Below are 27,118 nucleotides of genomic sequence, written 5' to 3' on the forward strand. Positions count from 1 at the left end.
GATATCTAACAATGATTATTTTGTTGACATAAACAAAACATTGTATAGATCAAAAAAAGAGAAAATACAATATGTTGTTTACAGTAGACCTGATATTGCATTAGTAGTTACGATAGTTGCAATATTTTCTACAAGTCCTAAGGAGAATCATATGATAGCAGTGTTAAGGATACTAAGATATCTAAAATGAGAAAAAGACTATGGATTATATTACAAGAAGAATAACAAGTTTGAATTGTATGTGCAGGACCATGATCAAACAAACTATGCCCTTAAGTGGCCATAAAAAATCAACAAATCAGGGTTATATCAACTTGACATGCAATTTTTAACTTGTTATGAACTTTCTATAAAAAAATTGAGACAAAAGAATATCTAAGAAATTAAATTTAGTTTCTAGAATACTAGGCTATATTTGAAAAAATAATCAAATTTGATTCATCAAAAATTTGAATTTTGATGCAACAGTACAAAAAATTCATGACAAAAATAAGAAGTAGAGATATGTCTAACCACCTTAATCAAAATCAAACAATAATATTTTTTAATAATATTATAGATATAAGAAATAGACTCAAGCTTGGATGTGACACATGTTTTTGGGTATTTTTATTTGAAATAAATAAATAATTATGAATTTTATACTATAGTATTTTCAGAATAAAAAATATCTCATGTCTGACCACCTTAACTAATTCAAAACTCTAGACAAAATTAATATTTCTTTTTTTTTTTCCTTATAGTAGAAGAAGTATATGTTGTGATGCATATTTTGGATTTAAAAAATGTTGTACCATTTGAAATTTATAGTTGTTTTCAGTCAATGTGTCAATTAACAGTTTATACATAACTCCATTTAAAATATGTAATAATTGCTTACTAAAATCATAATTTGATAGACATTAAATTTATGGAAAGATAAGAACATTCTTAAGAAACTCTTTTCGTTTCATCAAAATTAGGTGAAAATAGTCATCAGATACATGTTTGAAGTAAGAAAACATAGAGGATCAAGCCAACAACATAGTTTTGGGATGTCTTTAAAGTTGACCAAGTAGGGTTGCTATTCAAAGACTTATTAGCCCTTATAAAGGTATTAATTTTTAGGTTTGGTATTAAGATGGGTGGGAAAATAGTTGGAATAGATTTTGAAATTTTTTCAGGCATTTTAGAAATACATAATTTTCAAATCACTACTTTTTAGCACACCGTGATCCTATACATACCTTGAACTAAAAGTGTTTATTGATTCAGATTTTGAAGGAAATATTAATGACAAAAAGAGTACAAGTGGAGGATAATTATTTATAGGAAAGAGACCAATTTCATGGATTCATCAGAAGTAGAACTACATTTCTCAATCAACAACTGAAGCTAAATATGTGGCAGCAACAATGAATTTTTCAAATATCATATGGATCAAACAATTCTTGAAAGGAATGAAGAAATAATTAACTAATCTATTTTAATTTAATGTGATAATATTGGAGCTATAAATATAACAAATAATCACGTGATGCACAAAAATACTAAGCATTGGTATCAAGTATCATTACTTTAGAGAGCTAGTTCAAGACAAACAAGTGAGATTGGATTATCTAAACACTAGAGAGAAAATAGATAATATTTTAACTAAGGGTTCAACTAGATGATCAAGAATATCTAAGAGGTAAATTAGGGGTGATTCCACTAGAAAAGGCTACTTAAGCTAAGATGGAGCTTTGTATCAAATGGGTTTATCAGAATAACTTACAAGTTCATGCTATATTAGTCATACATAAGATGATAGTTGATGAACTCAAAATTGATATGGAGATATCTACATGGTAAAGATGTATGAGATAGATGAAGTGTGTATGGAACATTGTCAAAGAGGGAGTATTGTGAAGTAGTTAACATGAAGACTGAATAAGAAAGAGTGAGAGTGTGTAGGATAACAAGTGTTGCAAATCAAGACCTATTTCCAAAAATATAGAAGAAACTAATTGATTTCAAGATCTTATATGATAAAGGGAGCTTATTTGTTTTGTATCAGAGATTCATGGATGAGAATCATAATGAAACTATGTTAAGCATAGACAACTAATCCAAAGGTTTAAAAATTTATTTATAACTATCAATACTCCATAGATGAAGCCAACTCATCCAACTATTTATACCTTCAAATGTATAGCAAGTGAATCTCACATTATCAAAATATCCAATCTATAACTTATAATCACAAACTTTAAGAGAAATATCAATGACATATACACCAAGATTCTTCCACTATAAAAGATAATGTGAAATCTATAACCAATCCACTCACAAAATCTCATAGAAGTGAATTCAGTCAATATAAAGGACATCCACAATACATAAACCAATAACCTACAAGAACAACTTTCATAACAGGTATCTAACACTCTCCCATGTTTTCCATAACCAAAAAAGGAAAGAGATAAAGAAATAACCATGTCATATCTCACATGACATACATGAACACAAACTAGTGGTCACAATCTTCAAACCAATCTCAAATCTAATGTAACTAAAAGAAAACATTGAAGGAGATAGCCAAGACTAACAAGAAACCATGAAACTCATAACAGGTATCATATCCTTCTACACACACCTCTAGATGTAAACTGTGCCATGTAAGATCTCCTCCATACAACCACAACCAAGAATGCACAACACCACCCAAACTATGCCATATAATCTATCATGTATGTAAGCCTCTCACAAGAAGAATAAACTCATAAAAAAATTCCTAAACCAAGGAATAACCATTTCTAATCCAAGGAATATGCCCACTATAAACCATCTCCAAAGCTTAGCCATAATAGAAAAAGTATATACACATGGTGATAAAAAATGATAAACCATATCTCAAATGAATGATATAGAACTAACTCATGTACCATAGATTAAGGTCCATATCAATAAAAGATACACATAAACATAGTGCACCTAAGAGCAAGAAAGGGATATACCTCTTAAGTAGTAAATCACCAAGTAGACTAGGAGTGGGGAATGAGAATGATCATCAAGATATCCAAACTCTAACCATGAATTATATAAGACCAATCTCCTATCATGTCCATATCAGGTGAATACCCATCACACTTCTTGCTAAAACTATTAACTATCCCAACAAATACATATCTAATCATAAGAGACATCAACATCACCACTATCTCTAGGTAAACATGGGAACCTATAACCAATCAACCCATGCAACTCCAAATGTAACTTAGTAATATCATGAAGTATCCAAGAAATTATAATTTTTATTCAATACAAAGATACTAAACAAAGATCAATGTCAATGTTCCAACCATGGTCTCAGGAACATAAACATGACAACATGATGTAAACCATCTCAACGAAAGAGATAACACACTTCATTTGAATATACCATAACATGTTAAAATTATAAATGTGTATCAAGAGTAGAACATAAAATAATAATGAAACCATTGTAAGACCAAGGAATACATGTGAACTGAAAAAATAAACCTCACCTTTACTAAGAATCCCATGATTCCTCAAGATGAAACCATCTCTATACACTGAATAACTAAGTGCACCATGTAAATGTCAAAGACACTTCTATAGAAATAGGATGTAAAATATTTTTCAATGTCTACAAACACTCAATAAATATAGATCAATGCCAACTATTGACATTCCAATCATTTTTGTTATTAGTGACATACACTTACTCAAATTGTTAGTTGATAACAAGCATATTGTACAGTTAATAGTGTTAACCAAGTATTTTAGTTGCTACTGAGTCCTATAGTTTCTATTGAGTCCTATGGATAGATTTGAGTTTGAACCAAGAAATTACTAGAGAGTTGAATTTTAGTATTATAAATTGATCATTTTAGTGTATGCCAAGTTTACCAGTGTAAATCGAGTTGTGCAGTGTTTATAGAGTTTTTAGTTGATGTGATGCAAGTCCAGTGTTGACCAAGCTACTCAGTGTTAACCAAGTGACTCATTTTATACTGAGCTCAAGGTGATAGTGTTTACCAAGCTATGTAGTGTTAATCAAGTGATTTAGTTTATATGTTGAGTTTTACAATATTCACTAAGTCAGCAATGCAGTCCGAGTTGAAGACTACTTGGAAGTGATCAAGTTGGACTGAGCTTCTATTTCTTCTCATTGCATGAAGATTCTAAGCATTGACAATGGATTTTGAGTATCAAAACCACATTGAGTTAGTCTTTGAAGCCTGAGTTTCTACACTTTGGCCAACTTTGCAATATTTTTGTGTAAACTTGTATTGTGGCTGACTTTGTAATTGTGTAATTGGATATATATATATATAATTTATTTTATCAATCTCATTCAACAACTAAGTTGCAAATCAGAGATCAACCACTATTTCATCATAATAGGTGGATCATTCAAATCCTTTAACAAGGTAGACCTAACAGTCTTATGTAAACATCTTTACCAAGTGCATACTTTATTGTATGTTTGTAAATCCTTTCACAAGGTGGACCTAATAGTCCTTATGGCTCTTAATAAGGCAAATCATTAGAAGTGATCAATGTAAGCTTTAACAGGCCAACTTTATACTGTAGTAAAAAGCTTGTGGGTATCATCCCCACCCTAGTTTTACTTTCTATTTCGAAGGTTTTTGGGTCACCAAATCTTGTGTTAATGTGTTCTATAAGCTTTCATACTTTTTTATTTTCTCATGTACGAAGTTAGATGATAATTCATATAAAGGATTAATTGCTAATTAGTATAAAAGTTTTAGAAGTTATTTATTCACCCCTCCCTTGATAGTAACTTAGCTTGTCATAATATTTCCAACAATTGGTATCAGAGCATTGTGGTTCTTAGTGTAAAATTTAACAAGCTTGACCAAAGATCAAAGGCAGTGAAGGTATTCAGACTTGACAAGGCCCTTGACAATGAGAAGCTAGATTTAGAATTGGCCATTGGAAGATCTTGCAATCCAGATGAATGATTCACTCTACATTGAAGAAAGAATTGAAGATATCATTCCAAGCAATTCAGATGATGCTGATGAAGCAATCAAAGAACTATTGGAAAATAATAATACTCTTCAAGAAGAAGTAAGAAAACTAAGAAGAGAGCAAGAAATTTAGTCAATAAGATTGTGTGAACTAATGGAAGAGAAAATAAGATAAGAGAAGAGCTAGAAGGAAATAATAGTGAAATTCAACACCTATCCCTTTAGCAAGTAGACTTCATTGATCATCTCACCAATGAAAATGAAGAAATCATGAACCTTAGACCAAATAATAAAATATTATAGAATGATCCAAACATTGAAAGGAAAACCAATGAAAGAATGTTGAAATCCCAAGTAAACATGAATCAGTTGAATGAATAAAGTCACTTCAAACAAAAGGGAAAAGCACGGATTGGATATACAAAAGAAGGAGAATCATCCAACAAGGAGCTCAAAGGAACCAAAAACCTACTTGCAATCACTATGGTGAGATAGTTCATACTTCAAACAAATGTTGTAGCAATAGGAAAGAAAAATTCAATGGAAAATCTTATAATTGTAATCAACATGGTCATAGAGTGAATGAATGCAAAGAGAAAACAAGATTTGAACGCAAATATCACAAATGTAAGAAGCATGGGAACAAATCATCAGAATGCAGAACCAAGATATTGAATCCAGTAGAACAAATTGTGAAAGCTATATTTGGTTGAGACTTTAACACCTAGTGCAGATGTCATTAATGTGAAGAATTTGGACACATTGGTATGAATTGTGTGAAACATCACATGAGAAAAAGGGATACTACCAAAAGATGTTTCATATGTACATAAATTGGTCACCTTGCCAAGACCTATATGAACATTGGAAGAATAGAAGATGAAAAGAAGGAAAAAGTTGACAACATCAAAAAAAAATGAGACAACAATGGGTTCCAAAGTCTATAGAGAATGCAAGTCTGAGCAATGATGATCAAGTCACTCAAGAATTGGATAGCTCCACTATTTCCACTTGATTACTCAGAGGAAAACTAGAACTAGGCTACCAAAGAAGACATATAAATAAGTTCCAACTATCAATACAAAAGATCCATATCAGCATTCAAGATGTGAAAGGGATCACCGAGTAAAAGGTACCAGTTACTACCAAGTTATCTCCTTACTGAGTGAGGTCAGGTCACAGACTCTACCGAGCGAGGTTAGGAGTAGTTAAGTTTTACATGTGGTTACCAAATGATTAAAGACTTTACTGAGTGATCAATGCAAGAAAAGTGGATGATAGTTTATAAAATTCAGCTAACTTTTGTACTAGGCATTTATGGTGAAATTTGATAAAAGGTATGAAATCAAAGTCATTTCACTGTGAATTTTTGAGATCAATTGCGTAGAGCAATCTTCAAGAGCAATCAAGTGATTTGAGAAAATTATTGTCAAAATGTTTGAATTCTCTCAAACCCTACTAAGTGAAGATTGCAACTACCATCAATAAGGAAAAGCAAGCGTAAGACACATTAGTTCATGGTATAGAATGGAAAGCACCAAATTTTAAGCTCACTCTTATAGTCATTGAAACCCTAGACCCAAGTGGAGTGAAGTTGCAAATCCCTTCCAAGGTACTATTGATCAATGACATATGTTCTCATTTTAAATGTGCAATTCAAGATATTGGCATCCTAGAAATGGATGAATTTTTAAAAGAGTTATGTGTTGATGGTGTTTTGAAACCTGAGCACAAACTTCTCAAAGCCAAAGGTTTAACCCATACTCCTCACATGCCTCATGATTTCCAAGTCAAATGGATTATGTATATTCTCAACCATGTGCACAAACGATAGTTGTGGTTGGAGAAACCTATTTTGATTACAAAGAAGATGATTCATAGAATCACTAGTCTCCCTATGCTAGCTAAAGCTAAAGTGACAAAAACCCTAGGTCGGGTCAAATTGGAGAAGAAAACCCTAGCCAAGTGGGATGGTAGGGGAATGAAAATTAGTAGTATCACTGACATGGAATTGAAGTTTGACATTCATGTCATTGTAGACAAGATCTATGGTTTGAGTAGGTTGAATAGTGTGTCATGTGAAGTAGTTGACCTGGCATACAAAGTTGTCAAGAATAACCTTTCTCTTGACCTTGCCAAGCTACTGTTGAATCAATTCAATAAGAACATGGAGAGCATCAAGACATCAAAGAATAATACATGTAATTTTGGCTCTTTTTTGACATGTTTATTCTTTTATGTTCAAAAATTCTTTCCATCAAAAGGTATTGTTGTGTGGAGGAAAGATGTGTCAATGCTCTATCAGATTAATGAATATATTGTTGAGATGGGAGAAAATTACACCAGTATTATGGATAACTATTTTAATACTTTCAAGGAGAAAATGAATAATAGATAATGAATCCCCAAGAAACTAGTTGAAAATTAAAAGGATGATGTATGTTTTATGGTGGATAGTGATAAGGTATACATTCAGGTAGTTAGGCCTAGAATTGCATGTGTAAAACCTCTAGGATATGAGGTAATCATTGATGAAACAAAAGATATTATTGAGGCACTGATTAATAAACTAGTTGACCCCAAAGACTAAATATTTTGAAACATGTGATGAGGCTAAGGCCCAAATAGAACTAGATGTCAAGCTCCCTCAAGCAGTTAACAAAGGCAAGAAAAGGATTACCAAGTTGAAAACAAGTTCTACTCTTTTGTTAACTGAGGGAAAAGGTGAAGATGAAGAAGTAGAGGATGAAAAATTAGAGGAAGAGGAATGACTGAAGAAAAAGGGTAAGGTAATCATTACCAAGCCTGCCAAGACATCTACTGTAGTATTCACTAGGAGATCCTCTAGGAAGAAGGCAGAAAAAGAAGAGGGAGACATAATTTTCAAGAGATGTCCACCCACATTTGAAGAGAGGATGAAGGAACTAGAATCAAGTTCTTGGATAACAAATTTTAAAGCATTAAAATATGAGACTAGAATAGCTAATTAGCAAAAATAGATTGAAGATATTTTGATATCTAAAATGGGCAAATGGAAATACTCACATGACAAGCTCACTCAGAAAATTCTAGAAGCTCTAATGAAAAAAATCAAGCCAAGATGGGAACATGCAGTGCAAACTACGAAGAACATGCATGAGCAAACCTTGAGGCAACTGATGATAAATATGACTAAAAAGGAAATCAAGGAATCTTTAAAGAAAAATGAAGAAAAGCTAATTTTAAGATTCAATACTTGTCCAATTTTGTTAAAAGAAATAGAGCATGTTGTGAAGAATGAAAAAAATACATGGAAAAATATCTATCATCTTCATAAACTAAGTAATTTTCTAGTCAACATAAGTGATAAAGATGATGATGACGATGATCAAGAAAAGGATAAAGAGAAAAATTATGAAGTAACACATTTTGATAATGAGGATGATGAAGAGGAACAAGAGCAAGAGGCTATCGAGGAAGGAACTCAAGATGTTGAGGAAACTAACCTAGTCAAGATTGTTGTAGCAGTTATTGCCTCACTTCCTCACTCTCCAAGCAAAATAGTGACAACATCAAGCATGGAGACAACCTCTATAGGATTGATTGTGTCTAGCACCACAAGTACAAGCATCAAATAAATCTTTGCACTAGTTCAACTTAGCACATCATTGACTAAAGTGCCAACTACTTTATCTACCAAGCTATAGAATATTCCCTCTTCAACAATTTTGGATACATCAAGTTTGGCTTTAATAGGTACTTCTACTAGTATTTCTACAATAAGTGTGGTATAAATTTTTGTAGCAAGCCCCACTATTTCTACTATTGTTTCCATTCCAAGTACACAAGCAATAAGTGCAAGGAAAGTTGAGACCAAGCCTCAATGAAGCACAAAATTTTTGGGTAAAAGTAAAGAAAAGGAGGAGGATGTAGATCTTGATCAGGAAATTGTGATTCCTAATTGGGATATTTCAAAACTCAATCCTGATCAAATGTAGACCTTTAGAGAGTTACTTCAAAAGAAATCCAAGCAATAAAGACTAAGAGAGAAAAGAGATAAAGAATGCAAAATCATTGAGGATGCAAAGAATATTTTGGTAGAGGCTATAGGTATAAAGATTGATTCTTCTCATAAATTAGTTTGTAGAAATAGTCCAAAAGCATAATCAAGATCTAGATGGACAAGACAAGTTATTACAAAAAGTAGAGAAGAAGTTTGAGAATAAGATCTTAGAACTTATTGCTCAAAAGATTGTCATTTACCAAGTAGAGTTATCTACTATTTTGGGTTCTCTTGAAGCTTCTTGTACTAATGTAACTTTAATTTTTGGTAAATTATGTGATATTCCAAGATTGATGAAGATCTTAAGGCGAGTGCTTAGTAATTGCAGCTTGAACCAAATTCAAGCTTTGCCCATTTCAAAAGAATCAAATTTTTGAAAGAAATGCCATAGAATTTCTTAAAGAAGAGGCCAAAATCATATCTACATTGGTAGATATTCAACATATGATACTTGCTAAGATGGATGCATTACAAAAGCATATTTCTTATTCAAAAACTCTCATCCATGATAATAATTTCTCTATTTCACACCATATGATTGAACTATCAGCAAAAGTGTAGGTGGCATTGGACACATGTACGGTCTTGCAAGAGAACTGGGACAAGACTTTGGCAATCATACTAAACATACATTCAGATTTCTTGTCTCATTTTGGCATTACTATGTAAATACATATAGTATAAATCTTTGGAATTAATGTCAAAAAGGGGGAGAAGATATTGAAAAGATATAAGATCCTATAAAGAGGAGAAAGATGTAAAAAGATAAGGGGAGAAAATTGTAAGAAAATTGTAAAGAAATGTATTCTTTTGAGAAAGCATTACCATGCATAGAAATGTACACTTTACAATTTTTTTTTTGAAAAATCTCAAAAATAGTATACTCACCAAGTTGGAGATATAAGGTGATGGATAATTCAGTTTTGAATGATAAGAATTTTTGTCACTAATGCCAAAGGGGGAGATTGTTGACATTCCAGTCATGTTTGTTATTAGTGACATAAACTTACTTAGATTGTGAGTTCATACCAAGCATATTGTATAGTTAACAATGTTAACCAAGCATTTCAGTTGCTACCGAGTCCTATAGTTGCTACTGAGTCCTACAATTGCTACCAAGTCCTATGGACATATTTTAAGTTGAACCAAGCAGTTGCTATAGAGCTGAAGTTCAACAGTATAAACCAAGTATCTCAGTGTATGTAATGTTTACCAGTGTAAACTAAGTTGTGCAGTGTTTACCAAGTTCACAGTTGATGTGATGTGATTCTAGTGTTGACCGAGCTACTTAGTGTTAACCAAGTGACTCAGTTTATACTGAGCTCGAGGTGATAGTGTTTACAAAACTATGCAGTATTAACCAAGTGATTCAGTTTATATGCTGAGTTTCACAATATTTGCCGAGTCACCAGTGTAGAATGAGTTCAAGACTACTTGGAAGTGATCAGCATGGACCGAGCTTCTACATCTACCAAGTGCATGACAATGCTAAGCATTGACAGTGGATGTTGAGTATTAGAATCTCACCGAGTCAGTCCTTAAAGCCTAAGTTTCTACACTTTGGCCAACTTTGTAATATTTTTGTGTAAACTTGTATTGTGGCTGACTTTGTAATTGTGTAATTGGATTGATATATAATCTATTATATCACATCAAACGTATGCATGAATAAACAAGTAAGTAATGTAATCATCTAGAAAAGAGAAGAGTGAATTACAAAGTCTACAACAATATAAGGAGTAGCAAAGATTCATCTATCACAGCAAGGTGATTTGTACAGTTAGATGAATCTCATTTAGCAAACCAAGTTGGAGATCAGAGATTAGCCACTATTTTATCCTAACAGGTGGATCAATCAAATCCTTTAACAAGGTAGACCTAACAATCTTATGTAAATCTCTTTATCGAGTGTATACTTTATTGTATACTTGTAAATCATTTCACAAGGTGGACTTAGCAGCCCTTATTGCACCTAACAGGGTAGATCATCAAAAGTGATCAATGTAAGCCTTAACAAGCCAACTTTATATTGCAATACTAAATCTTGTGGGTATCATCCCCACCCTGGTTTTACTTTCTATTTTAAAGGTTTCTAGGTCACCAAATCTTGTGTTAAAGTGTTGTGTATGCTTTCATGTTTTTTCAATTTCTTATGCATGAAGTTACATCAGAATTTATATAAAGGATTAATTGCTAATTGGAATAAAAGTTTTAGAAGTTACTAATTTACCCCTCCCCTCTCAGTAACTTAGCTTTTCATAATATTTTCAATATCCAACAACTCCCACTCAATTGTAGTACCAACTTATATATGGAATCATGATATGCATCTCTGACATGAGGAACCTCTAGGTCTACACACACAACTAAAGTTTTAGTACCAATTGAAACCAAGATTTTCCAATGTAAGAAGATACAAATGAAATTAGGAACTAATCTCATACTACCATATCATGATTGTCATAAGCTCTCACTAAAAACTGTATCCAAGCTATCCATGACATTATGATCAAAAAATACCCTCTAACCATGAGAATCAATCAGGGCATTAAACCATTAATGAGCACAAAGTGAACATCATGAGTTTGTTCAAAGTGTAAGAGGAGTAATTGAGAGGGAAGGATTGAATCAGTTACCACAAAAATAAATACAATTCTCTTACATGTCAACACAAACTTTTGCTTCTTTAACCCAATACTTACACTGATCAATTAGAACTAAATATTCATTATACCTCAATTAACAAAGAAATGTCTAGAAATTAGTGTATATTGACCTTTAGTAACTTAGTTGTAGAACCATCAACCATAAAGAAAATAAAATGAACACATGAGACACCGGGATTTAACATGGAAACCCAATTTGGGAAAAATAACCAATGCAACTAGTTATAAATTTTCACTCTTTTGAAGTGAGGCATGTTAGGAGCCAACTTTGTTAAAGGTTACAAAACACATGGTTAAGTGTGACCCTTTTAGAGGATTTGAATCACCCTATTAGGAGTGACCTTGTTAGAAGTCTTTAGACACTTCAAACTAGAAATGCCACCTTTTTAGAGGATTTACAAAATAACTGTTGAGTGAACTCTATCAAGAGATTTCTTCACTTCTATAATTGTTAGAGAGTAACAATGGTTGACCTAATTGATGAAAAAAATAACTTTTCAAATTACGATCATTGATCTAGTTCATACTCTTGATCATTCCTAATTAGAATATTTTTTGTAGCTCCTTGGAAGTTCTGTGTTCAATCAAATATCCTTCTTATTTTGCATCTTTCTCATACTTCATATTCCTTCATTTAATCTACTACTTGAAATTTTATATATATGAAACCTAATTTCAAGTTATCTTAAATATCCTTTCAAAAAAATGATTAACATGCATTAAGTCAACTTGTATTAACCATCTAATTAGCATCTTATCTTAAGACTCTATCTAGATCAACTCTCCCTCTTTCTCTTGAACAAATCTTTTCCTCATATTCTTTTCTATGACTATGACATCAATCTAATCTCTCCTATTTTTTCATCAAATGCTAAATACCATATTTAATGAATTTTTAGTATGCCTAATGTACTCATTCATAATGAATGTTCTATAAAAATCTTGCATTAACTTGATAAATCTTCAATACAAATTGTTTGATGCATCACTAATCTATACTCTAGTGATCATCTACTAGGAGAATCACCCCTAAATTATCTCTTAGATGGAAAAATGCATCCTTAGGTAATGGATTAGTGACTATGTCAGCTATCTACTCCTTGGTGTTCACATATTCCAATCTTACCTCCTTCTCTTGAACCAATTCCCTTAGGAAATGATATTTGATTTCAATGTGGTTTTTCTTAGAGTGGATCACTAGATTTTGGATATATTGATTGCACTTGTGTTATCAAAATAGATAACTATTGGTTACTTGTTTTATTCCTTCATTCCCGATATCAAAAACTTGATCCACATTATGTTAGAACAATTAACTCTTGAAACACCATATTTTTCTTCTTACTTGTCCAAGACACTAGCCTTTTTCCAAGGAAAAACCCTCCTCCACTAGAACTTTTTTTTCATCAATGCTTCCTATTCGATCCGCATTAGTGAAGGCCCTTAATTCAAGACTTCCTCCTCTTTTGTACCATAAGAAATAATCCTTAGTTCCTTTTAGATATCTCATAATTATTTTGACTACCATCATATTATTTTCTTTAGGATTAGTAGAGAATCTTGCAACTATGCCAATTGCCAATGCAATATCAGGTCTTTTGTGAACCATATACTGAATTTTCCCAATCATTGATCTATAAGAAGTTTGTTTTACCTCCTTTGAATCATCATCCTTTGCGATATTATGTCTAGTAGACATAACTGTCCCAACTAGTTTGGAATCTTCCATTCTTAACACTTTCAATCTTTCCCTAATGTACTTTGATTAAGTGATAAATATTTGATCCTTCATCTAATTAACTTGTAAATTTCTTGATATAAAAATTTCTATTATCATTTGTCTTCTTAAAAACACTTTTTACTAGGTATCCATGAATTCTTTCATACCATGCTCTAGGGTATTTCTTTAAATGATATAGGGCTTTATAAAGTTTACATACTATTTCTCTTTGGCTTGGATCTATGAAATAGTTAGGTTGATCAATGTAGAGCCTTTTTTCCAAGACTCCATTCAAGAAAGATGATTCAAGACATCCATGTGATAAATTTTGAATCCCTTTTTTGTTGCATATGCTAGAGGTGATCTAATTCCTTCAAGTCTTGTCACATGGGATAATGTCTCCCCATAATCAATACCTTCTTGAGCATTTACCTTGCAAACAAGTATTGCCTTGTTTCTTGTCACTTCACCTTTCTCATTCAATTTATTTCTGAATATCTAAGTTGTACCAATTACATTTTAATCCTTGGGTCTAGGAAGAAGAGACCATGTATTATTCTTTTATATTTTCTCAATCTCTTCATTCATTACTTCTATCAAATTTTAATCTTCTAAAGTATCTTTTAGAGATCTAGGTTCAACTTCACTAAGTAAACATGTACCTTTTAGTTTTTTCCTTGTTAATATTCCTTTTCACTCCCTTCCAATTATTTGATCAAGTTTGTGATGCCTCTTGACATATTTTGCAAGCCTTAGGTCCTTTGTTCTTTGCTTAGAACTTTGTTCTTCAAGTTCTTCCTCCTTTTCCTCAGGTTTCTGTGGCAAGTCTAGCTATAGCTTTGGTGGTACTACCCGTGAGTTTGGTTGCACTACCTTGGGTAGTAACTCAGGTTGCACTAACTGTGACTTAAGTTGAACTACAAGTGAGTTTCTAGATGCACTTGGTTTTTGTATGCTTTCAACCTTCTAAGGTAAGGTTTTAGGCTCTTCATAGTATACAAACTTTTTGTAATCCTCAAGCTCTTTGCTACTATTTACTTCACTTCTTTTAGCAAACTCATCAATTTTTAGATGTGCACTTTCTATGACTTTGTGTGTAGAAAGATTTAGACATTTATATGCATTTCTTTTAGTTGATTACCCTAGGAATATTCCTTCATCACTCTTTGCATCAAGCTTTCCTTTTCTTACATCTTTTAAGAGATAACATTTTCTTCCTAATACTCTAAGATAACCAACATTAGCCATATACCCATTCCATAATTCATAAAGTGTTTTGTGTGTACCTTTATTCAATTGAATTTGGTTCAGTGTGTGAACTGTTGTGTTGGTTTCTTCGCTCCAGTACTTTGGTGAAACATTCTTTTCTAATAATAATGTTCTTACTCATTCGTTGATGGATATATTCCATTTTTTCCTAGAGTTTTAGGTGTCGATATTTATCTTTTAATTCTTCTTCCATTGCAAAACTCATTGAATTCATTTGAGATAAATTCTCCTCCTCCATTTGATCTCAAGAATTTTTTATTTTTACCCATTTCTTTATCAACTTGAGCCAAGTACCATTTGAACTTTTCAACAGAATCAAAGTTATTCTTTAAAAACATTATAGTCATCATTCTAGAGTAATCATCAACAAATAAAATGAAATACACATCTCCACAATAGCTTTCTATACCAATTCACCCACAAAGATATGTGTGAACTAGTTGTAAAATATCCTCAAAGTTATAGGACTTACTTTTGAAATTTCATTTACTCATTTTTTCAATTTGACATTGTTTACACATTCTTATCTTAGGTTTCTTTAGATAAGCTATGCATGCATCTTACTCTTTTATTCTTTATTATGTTGATCAAATTAACAAAGTTAACATGATAGATTCTTCTATGTCATAGCCAACTTTCTTCAAATTGAGATAATAAACAAGAAGTTTTATTGAGATCTAGATCAAACAAATTACCTTTAGTTTGATATCCAATTCCAACAAGTTTTCACTTTTGATCCAATAGTTTTTCTTTCACATTCAAGAATTAAACTTTGTATCCTATATTCTTTAGTTGGGCTACAATAAGTATATTAGGTCTTAAAACTTTGACCCAATAGGCATGCTTAGATTTTATTTCATTGGTTAATGCAACGAAACCTTTTTCTTTTACATAACATAATTCATTTTTCCCAACTCTAACACTTCCACCACCATAATGTTCTAAATCTTCAAATTTTATTTTATCATTAGTCATGTGATGAAAACAACCACTATCTATAATCAATGTATCATTTTTCTATCATGGATCTTTTCATTTTCCCCATCATTGGACTCATCTTTGATAGCAATATAAACTACTTTATCTTCATCATCATCACTATCAAAATCTTTTGCAATGTAACATGATTTCCTACCTTTTCCTCTAAAGTCCTTGTATCTTTTCAAGTCTTTCTTACCTTTGAATTTTCAAAACTTCATTTCTTCTTTATCTTCCTTGTTTGGACATTTAGTTGCAATTTGTCAAACTTCATCACATGAGAAACAAATCAAGGAAATCTTTCCTTAAAATTTTCCTTTCCCTTTGCTACCCTTTTTATAGGATAACCCCAATAACTATTAGGTCCTCATCTAAATCCTCTTCATCTTTACTGCCAACTTTTTTTCCTTTTGAGCTCCCTCCTTTTCTACCAAAGTTTAGTTTATCTTTGAATGCATATTCATGATTGTTAGAAGAAGGAGCATAATTATCAAAATTGTCCACCTTAAAAGAAGTCGATCTTCCCACAAGAGTATGTAGGGTTACATAATTTGTAGGATTGCATCTCATCTCTTTAATAGTTGAAACCCTAATTGCATAAATAAGAAGAAGAGCTCTTAGTACCTTACTGACTACTATTTGATCATCAATTTTTCTACTCAAGGATCTGATTGCAGTCACACTTTCTTTGACCCTTTGACAGTACTAGGTGATGTTCTCACATTTTTTCATTCTCAATTGATTAAACTTTCCTCTTAAGCTTTCTACCTTAGCTCTTGCACATTGTTGTCACCTCCAAAAACTTTCTTCAATTTTCACCACATGTCAAATGTAGTAGGACAATCCTTGACTTCATCAAATTCAAAATAGTTCAAAGAAGATGCAATATCAATTATCATAATTTTGTTCTCATTTTCTTCTTTGATATGCCCCAAAGACATAGACTTGGGCACTTTCGTATATTTGTTCTCCAAATAAAATACACCATCATCATTGATGCTTGATATATGAAGCTTCATCAACTCTTTCCATGGTGAGATGTTTTCTTTATTAATTTTAGGAATCTCCTTTTAGTAAGACATCCTAATCTTTAACTTATGTCTTAAAACCTTTTCCTACAAGCACCAATTCTCTAACACCAATTGTCTGAAATGTAAGAGGAGTAACTGAGAGGGGAGGAGTGAATCAATCACCAAAAAAACAAATCTGAGTCCCTTAGATGTCAACACAAAATTTTACTCCTTAAACCAAATACTTGCACTACTAGGTTAGAACTAATTATTCACTATAATTTAGTTAACATAGCAATCTAAAGATATTAATGTGTAGTAACCTTTAGTAACTTAGTTGCAAAACTATAAACCATAAAGAAACCAACATGAATATAAGAGAGGATGTGATTTAACATGGAAACCCAATTTGAGAAAAACCACCAATGCAACTAGTAACAATTTTCACTCTTCTGAATTGAGTCATATTAGGAGCCAACCCTATTAAAGGTTACAAAACACATAGTTAAGTGTGACCATGTTAGAGGATTTGAATCACCCTATTAGAAGCGGCCTTGTCAGAGGTCTTTAGACAATTCAAACAAGAAATGTCACTTGTTAGAGGATTTACAAAATAACTATTAAGTCAACTTTGTTAAGTGATTTATTCACTACTATAATTGTTAGAGAGTAACAATGATTGACATGATTGATAAAGAAACTAACTTTGCAAATTCAAATCATTGTTTAGGTTTATCCTTTTGATCCTTCCTAGTCATAATATTCTTTGCAGCTCCTTGGATGTTCTTTCTTCAATTGGATATCCTTCTTATTTAACATATTTCTCATACTTAATATTCCTCCATTCAATCCACTTATTGCCCTTTCATATATATGAAACCTAATCTCAAGTTAGTTTGAATATCTTTTTGAAGAAGAAATTAATATGCACTAAGTTATCTTGTATGAACAATTTAATCAACAAAAATATTCTATTGGTAGTCAGCTAACACTAAAATGGGTCACTCAGTTAATACTAAATTTCTTTGGTATCTGACCTAACATGGTTAATACAAAAAACCTACATTGACCTACCTAACTAGGTTTACATTGAATTTCTTTGATGACCAACTAATCTTGGTTCCTTTTCATTTTAACTTGATTGATACTAGAATCTCCTTTTGTGCCTGACTAAGCTTGATTAACACTAGCTATGCTCAGTTAGAGTGAGACATTTGTGTAACATCAATGACAATATATAATTGAATAATTTCTTTCAATAGAGTTCCTCGAAAGAAAATATACCCATAATCCTCAACCAAGAAGATATATACCATCATAACTACATCAGGGATCCAAACCAATAAAAATCAATAATGCATATCTATATCTAATCATGTAATGCCAAAATATACTACTCTATAATCACATATATAAACTGAGATACTAAATCTCAAAGTGTCCAATCTATTAGCATAAAATAGTCAACTGCAATTCTCCACCATGTTTGTGCCTAGTAACAACATCTCATCTACATTTATATGAACACAAATCAAAAAATTGTGTGACTAACTAAGGGCATATAAAACCCAATTCCAAGCCACATATATGAATATGCTTCAATAATGAAAGATCAATGGGAAAAGTTAACCCATATCCAAGCCATTAATGCAACCTATAAGTCTAGACCACTTAGAACATTACACAACTTGTAGACCCAATAAATTATCATGTATATCAAAACTAAACACGAATAACCATATCATTGTGAGACTAATTTTAAATATAAGCTTTGAATACAATGATATCAAATCTCCAAAAGATGCAATATCATCAACTCACAATGTTGCTATAGTGAATATATATCATAAATAATTCAATTCAATATATTATTGAATAAATCATTCAAACATGTGTCAAATCTAACCCAATATGTAGAACTCTACAAGAGTTTTCTATTGACTATTTGAAGTCCAGATTTCAACTTCGTATTCCAAGTTATGCCCAAAATTGTGTTATAAATAATCAACATCTAAAATTTTTGGGCTCTTATTAAAACTAACAAAATATCAAAATCACAAAATAAAACCCATAACAAGTTGTACTACCCTGAAATAGTTTTTTTAATAACTCTAAGAAGTTTACAATTTGATAACCTAAGTGAAAGTTATGGTCATTTTACCAAGACAATCTTTTTACCACTTCCAAAGAGATTTTTTTTATTGGGTGATGAGAATTCTAGTGGCACTAAATTTGATGGTCATTACTACCTTAAGCTAAAAATCTTTTGCATTTTCTATTAACATGGTAAAACTAGGACATATTGCATATCAAAATTTGTTCAAAGGAAAAACCTGGATCCAATGGCAAAATTTTTTTCCCAAGAGGTAATTTTTCAAAGCTTCCCACTAAAAACTTGCATTTAAATGAAACATCCAAAAAGTTCATTTGACCAGCAATTTCACATGCCAAAAATATGTCAACATTATATCATAATAGCAAACCAAAAATCCTTTGATTTTCAATAAATAACCTATAAAACCCATATATTTTTCCCTTTCTTTCATTATTTCATGTATTCTCATGCATTCAATCTAGGGTTATAACAACATACACATAGCTCTAATACCACTTGTAAGGAAGCTTATAACTCAAAATACTATAGTTTCTACATAACCCTATATATATATATATGTATATATATATATATATATATATATATATATATATATATATATATATATATATATATATATATATATATATATATATATATATATATATATATATATATATATTTTGAGAGAAAAACTCAATCTACAAATCCATCCATCACCATGTATTATTAAGTGAAAACACTATTGCAATATAACCATGGAAGCCTTCAAACCCATAGTCACAATCAAGAAAACATGTGAACAAGCATGAATCCACACATCCCATACAATGCTTACAATGCTCACAAATGCCCATTTAGCTAATATGTCAAGCCTTGTCTTTCTTGACTTTCTTTTTCTCCTTTTTTTTGCCATTTTTGCCTTACATCTAAAACTACTGTTAAGGTTTCTTTCATAGTAGCAAGTCCCATAAAACCACTAAGTGGTATTACATAAACCATGTGCTACCTAATCCATTGACCCAACATTTAATTTTTATTTTTTTTTTCCAATATTAAATAATAACATCAAATATTATCACAATGTTTACAATACACCTCATCAAGAATATCCCATTTGATTGTCTACATGTTGCACATCCATCTAGGTGGTCCTAGGTGTAATATTACATAATAAAATAAAATTATATAATATAAATAGTATTATGTAATGTTAAGAATACATGTAATTTCAATTGCCAACTATCCCATCTCATCAATAGAGGAAGATATGTAGTAGCCACTTCAACATACTATCTATCAGTATGGATGAATAGATTGATAAGTGATTTTGAATAGGTAACAAAGAAGAAAAAAATTGCGATCTTTTTCTACAACAACTCAACAATTGCAATTCTGAGTAATCTAGTCTTTCATTAGAAGGGAAATCACATTGAAACATATTATCATTTAAATAAAAAGATTGTTAACAATGGATAAATCAACCTATATGATTGTAAATCTAATGATCAATTGGTAGACATATTTACTAAGCATCCAACAAAAAGATAAATTTAATTTTAAAAGGAATAATTAGGGATTTTTTGTATTAAAATTGAGGTACTATAAATAAGGTAAAAATTAAGGGTGTGTTTCGAAAAATTATGGTCCCATTTTATTCCTTTATTTTAGATCTTTTAGATGATTATGTATCCAATTCTAACTCAAGTAATAGATTGAATAGGGTTTCTTGTGGTTTTCATGTTTTACTTTATTTTTTCTCTGTTTAGAAAATATTTGATAATAATAAGTTTTAGGTTTAGAGTTTTAGTGTTTGGGTCTACAACATATGTATTTTTTTAGTGTATATAGCTTACTAGTTGAGTTGTGATGACTCAAATATCAACAAATTGTATATATGATATTTATTTAGTAATTGAGCTACTAATTTTATAAATAAAATGAATTATCATTTTTTCATTAGGTTAATAGTATATATGATTAGAGTTTAGATCAGTGCAACGAGACTCAAACTTAGCTCGAAATCGGCAAGGGTAACTTGACTCGTGACCCAGCCTGACTCCTGACCTGGCTCAGTGGTGACTCAACAAAGTGAAAAAAACCTCAAAAATTTTGAGATTTTTTAGGATTTAAATAACATTTCATGCATCCATTATTGAATAAAGCATAAAGACACAATAACATCATTAAATAGAAGATAATTTAATCATAATGCACATACTTAAAGTTAAAACGTAAAAGTAAAACATAGATTACATAAGTACAATACTACAAAGGTAAATTGCTAAAAGTAAATACTATATTACTAGTAATTAAAGTTTAAATTTTAACTTTAAAATTTAGACATACTTTAAAGTTAAATAGTAGTTGAACCCTGAAGGAAACATTATAAAAGTAAAAGTGTAAAACATAGAATCATATATAAAATGATAAATCCATGCAAACCATCAAAATGTTTATGTATTATGTATTATGAAATTCAACATATCAAGATTCAATATTCATCATCAACTTCAAATGTTCCAAATGCTGATCATATATTAAGTTAAATTGTTAAACAAAAAGTTAAAGCAAGACTATAAGTCTATAGCTATGGCTCCTAGTCAGAGTCCTCATCATCATCCTCATCCTCAAGCTCATCATCATCGTCATCCTCATCGTCATCATCATCATCATCCTCATCCCCAACCTCAACCTCAACCTCAAGCTTAGTATAATCTATAAAATGCCTCTTAGTAAGGTGTCTAAGGTAGGTCCTGGATGTCTTAGTAGCTATAGCATCAGCCTATGAGGTGCCTCTAGGAGCAATTGTACTCTCTACCTCTGGCTTTGCAAATGTCTGTGAGGTGCCACTAGGAACAACTGGAGCTCTCTGGTCCTCTACTACCATATCCACAGCCTCAGCTTGGCCCTCTCTATCTGCCTAGTCAAGCCACTGTAGGTCCTCGTCATCAAAGACAAGATGAGTAGCCTCAATGATCCAATCAAACTCTGGATCAACCTCCTCTAGAGTAATCAGAGAGGTGTCACTATCCAAAATCTCCCTGATCATAATGCATAGGTTGTAATACACAAAGACTAACCTATTCATTTTTTTCACAGACAACTTGTTACGCCTCTTCAAGTGGATGTGCTCGAACATGCTCTAGTTGCGTTCACATCTAGAAGCACTACTTGGTTGGCTCAAAATGCGAATGGTGATTTGCTAAAAGTTTTTGGTTGAAGGCCTAAACATTTGCCACCATCTATCTGAATTTTGAAAAAAAGGGAAACAAAAAAATATTAGTTTCATTTCAAAATTTGAACTTTAAGTTTGAAGCTAGAAATTTAGAAACTAGATTGTATAAGGCTTAAGCTACAATTTTTACTTGGCTACAATTTTATATGACCTTCTTTACAAATTTGACTCGAAAAAATGGGCCCTGATGCATTATTATAGGCATCCATCTCAAGCAATATATCTATGGGATTAGGGGACATCTTTGATATCACTGTGTATAGGCCACTAAGAACCTCCTCATCTACCTTGAAATCATCACAGAAATGGTATGATGTATTGAGGTAATAGGCTACTACATGGATGAGCTTATGAAGTTGATTTTTCCATCTCCTACCAATTATGTCCCAAATAGGACCATAGTTTTTCTCAACTCCTACATATTCGGCCTTAACAGCCTCCTTGACCCTATCTATGCCCTCATAAATGTAGCCCATAGAGCGCTTCTCACCATCAGCAACTCGTAGGAGGGCTACAAGGGGCTCAATGATCTACAAAACAATTTAGTGAATGATGAAACTTTGCAAAGTTGCACAATGAAAATAAAACAAAAATATGTATGAGATAAATTAATTTATAAAATTTTAAGACTTAAGCTTTTAAAATTTAAAATTTAACTTTTAAATTACCTCCACAATCTTCGAACATGGCTCCAAAAAACCATCATCATCATAAATGCATTTTGTTGCATCTATCCCTTCAAGGCTACTAGCAAAGGAGGAGGAACTCCATTTTGGACCAACAAACATGCACCTCAACTCTAACCTTGAAGTCAGCAAGGATTCTAGTGTGATAAAGTTAGAGGCAAATCTTGTGATACTAGGATGAGCCAACTCTTTTCCCTTCGTGTATTTCCTCATAGTGTTGAGGACCAAGGCATGATTATAAATGAACTTACAAAGATTTTTGGCCTTGGTAACACATGATTTCACCCATACAAGCTTGCCAATATCCTCTAACATGAGGTCAATGCAATGGGCCACACATGGAGTTCAAAAGATTTTTGGGTGTCTCTCCATCAATAGTTTTCCTAAAGCAATTTTAAAATAGTTAGAAAACAATGAAATTTTTTGATGTATTAAAAGAAATTTAATTTTCAAAATTTAATAAAAAACTAAAACAATTTTAAAAGAAGTAGAAATTAGAAAGTTAAAAGTTAAAATTTTACCTCTAGCAACATAATTAGCTGCATTATCAATCACCACTTGGACAACATTGTCTTCCCCCACCTCCCTTATGCCCTCCTCAATAGTCTCACATAAGAATTTTGCATTTTTCACACATGAGGAAGCATCTATGGACCTCAAAAACATGGTGGATCCTAAAAGTGAAAATTAAACAAAATAATTATCATTCAAGAATCAATACTCAATAAATAAATAAATTTGTTATTCAATAATAGTATACATTAAATTTTAGACTTCAAGAAGTAGAGCATGATGAGTTACCTCTGCTAGAAACAAGAAAATTTAGGAGGCTTCTGGACCTCCTATATGTCCATCCATCTGTCATGATGATACACCCCTTTTGGCTCCAAATCTTTTTGTGATCCTCCAACTCAAGTTTCATCTCCTCAACCATATCTAGAAAGAGGGGGCCACTCAACTCATCTTCAGTGGGGGCTTTGAACCTGACACCACATATGGAAACTGCATCAATCATCCCCTAGGAATAAGGAGTCTTGTTACATTTATAAAAATATTTTAATTAGCATATTTCAAATTTTCAACATCAAGTTAAATGTATAATATTGAATATAAATTTTAAAACTTAAAACGTAAAACAATCAAATATAAATGAAGTTAAAAACTTGAAGTACCTAGCTACTATAAATGGAATGTTGCAGAAAAACCAAAACTTGCAAATTGCTCTTACTCCAGCTTCATGTATCTCCCTATTCCAGCCCATGCTCTCAAGTGAGGGTTGTGCACCAGAAGTGGTATGTGGTACAAAAAAATTGTCCAACCTACTAGATTTTATGACTCTAGGATGAAAGGTAAAGCCAACACTACTAGAAGGGGCCAGCAGTAGCATCCCTAGAAGTACAAGGAATAGATGTAGAAGAAGCATGAGAAACAAAAGCACTAGGATGATGGGGGGGATGGGAAGAACCTTCTCCAACATAGCCTACTGACTCAGAAACATTTGCAAATGAGCATGGAAGGGAACTAGAACCAATATGAGCTAACTCTTCTAATTGTTTTCTTTTTAATTCTTATTCTTGTTCATATTTTTCCAAGGCTACATAACAAAAATGTTGAGCCTCAACAAGTTGCAACTCCACAAGGCTCAGTATCATGACCACATATAACAGCAATATGATATTTTAATATATTTATCCCCCCACTATTAATGGTTTTGCAAAATAGGCATTTTGTTTGAGTTCTCTTTCTACCCAAAAATTCTATGGTGAACTTCCAACACTCATCTTTTTTGTTGCCTTTAGAGAGCTTGGGTTTTTAACCTCCAGAAGCCATTATGACGTAATTAAGGAAAAATGTAAAGGTTGGTGCAATAAGACATTTTAGACCAAATATTACCATTTTAGCATTGCATTTTATGAAGATCTAAAATTTTAAAAAAAAACTTATAAACAAACAAAAAAATTCATGCAAAAAATCCATAAGCATAGACAAAAAAATCATCAAAATCTAAACAATCAAGTCTTACCTCTTTCAAATGCTTTGGGAAGTGTTGAGAAGAGCTCCTATAAATTCTTTGATGATCTAAATGCAAGCTCCAATGTCACAAATGCAAGCTTTTCTCCTCTTCCTTTCAATTGGTTGCAAAACAAGAAAGCTCTATTTCTTTTCTACCTCTCTCTCTCTCTCTTTCTTCTTTTCAATATAGACTGTTATGGGATCCCTTTTAGGGTTATATGAGTGAGGAATGTAAAAAAAAACATTAAAAAAAATGTAAAAAATTATATTTTAATTGGCGGATTTCAAGCCTACCGCGGTTGGGTCAAGGTAGGCTGGGTCACGCAAGTCACTCCTCGTGACTCTCTGCTCGCAGGTCACGAGTCATTGTGACTCGGCGAGGTCAGCGCAGCTCACTGACTCGCGTGACTCGTGTGACTCACCGCGAGTCACATTACCCTGGTTTAGATATTATCAATGATTTTAGCTCTCTACAACTTGGTTTTACCACAATTTGATTATATTACATGGCTACAGATTTCATAAGAGGATTTTTATATTGTCTATATTACCGATTGATTGCTATATTCTTTATGACATTTATATCTCATGTATCATTCCTATGCTTTTTCTTTAGATCTTTTTAGATTGGATTTGTGTAGATGTGAAGGATGTGCCCTACAATTTATGATCTACGGATGCAATTATTTTATGTATAGCTTGTTATCATGGTTTTGTAGGAGTTATTTATTATTATTTTTTATGGAAAATATTTTAATTGTTGATATTTTTAAAGATTTCTTTGATTAGATAGCAACAATGAGACTTCGCTCCCATGCAACATGTTGATTGGAAATAAATCATCACCATTAGATCTAGGTTGATCAATCTAATGAGTAATACCATGCATGCTACTAATCATCTTGTACCTAATATAAATTCCATAGAATAAGTCATTGATCAAGAAATATCTTTCCAAATAAATGATCATTTCACTTAACACAAAGAGATTGTTCCTAAGCATAAAGGCTTGTGTAATTATTATATAATGTAGCAACTCCCTATGACTACATTATTTTGCATTTCAAATTAATACATTGTTTATATGAAACAATTACATATGTTTAAAGAAACTTTATCTGAATTAATATATAATTACTGTTATCCAACTATATCATATTCTCCATAAAAATATATTTTTTAACTCAAAAAATTTATAAATCATTGCACTAAATTTCACACTTTTTATGGGGCTTCCTATCAGGAGGATTATAATATCTTAGAATTTTTCGTACAAAGATAACTATGTGATGCCTAAAACTTGATCTATGAATAGAGCATCGAGTGACATCTTAGTCACTTTCTTCATCTTAGAATATATTAACCAATATTTACTTGAGAAAAATCTTAGATATATAATGAGCATGTAGGTCACGTCTATGTAGAAGACTTAAAAAGGCCCTCTGATTACCTATTCTCCCTAGCTGATTGCTACCTAACATATCATGCTTAAATTATGGATGACCACGGTCAAGAAACTAAAAATTGTAATTCTAATTATTGTGCGTTAAATGATTGAAAGGGTCACATAATTAATAAATCACCATTCTATATTTGAACATCAGTCGAATAGGAACATCACCTTCTTTGGATTAACCAAAACACTTAATGGACTATTATCCAGGGCCATACTTCAATCGCTGATCGGTTGTCAGAAGCCACATAATATATAAGTCATCTGCAGGAAAAAGTGAATGAGCTTGCAAAGAAAAGAGATGAAATGAAGATGAAGATGAATAATGAGAAGCAATGTTGTTATTCCTACAACAAAGAAGGCAATGTAGTATCCTTCTCTAACATGGAATGAATGTAAATGGTGGGGGTTCAGTAGTGTTTGCCATAACAAACACCATTAAAGAAGGGATAAACTTGTCCGAGCTCGTGTTGGCTGTTGAAGAACAAGGCCTCAAAATACTTTGCGTTGCCTCTTTTGCCACTGATGGAAAAGTGTTCCACACCATCCACTATAAGGTAGGAATCTATACTGTTATACTTAAAATGAGCTTTTAGGGTTAATTAGTTCTCTAAGGCACATTTTTGATGTATACTTGTTGGCATTCATATTAGGTGTTGGATACACTGAGTTTCAGAAACGGCAAACTCAAGCAAACCCTTAGGAAATTGATGGAACGAAACCACAGTTCAAATGTATCTCCAATGATCTGCTGAAGCTATGGAATTGATTGAGCTTTAGCTGATTGAAATAAATCAAATTGAACTAATTATTTCATCTTATTTCAACATTTACAATGATTTTGGATGGACCAATAGTAAGAAGGCCCGTCGTTGGTTGGAACCCACCTGCTGGTGATTTATAATTGAGCTATAACAATGTAGTTGTATAGTTTTCCATTTATTCTAAATTATTTGTCTTTATCCGAGC

General features: G+C 31.9%; 1 pseudogene; it reads left to right on the forward strand.

Annotated features, from left to right (window-relative positions):
- LOC149531523 (transcription factor bHLH162-like) overlaps window positions 1-26,904 on the forward strand; it is a 49,479-nt pseudogene extending 22,575 nt beyond the window's left edge.
- Window positions 26,905-27,118: the final 214 nt, after the last annotated feature.

This window comes from Cupressus sempervirens, chromosome 11 (genome assembly GCF_028749045.1).
Source record: "Cupressus sempervirens isolate cs-2001-9-10 chromosome 11, ASM2874904v1, whole genome shotgun sequence".
NCBI lineage: Eukaryota > Viridiplantae > Streptophyta > Pinopsida > Cupressales > Cupressaceae > Cupressus > Cupressus sempervirens.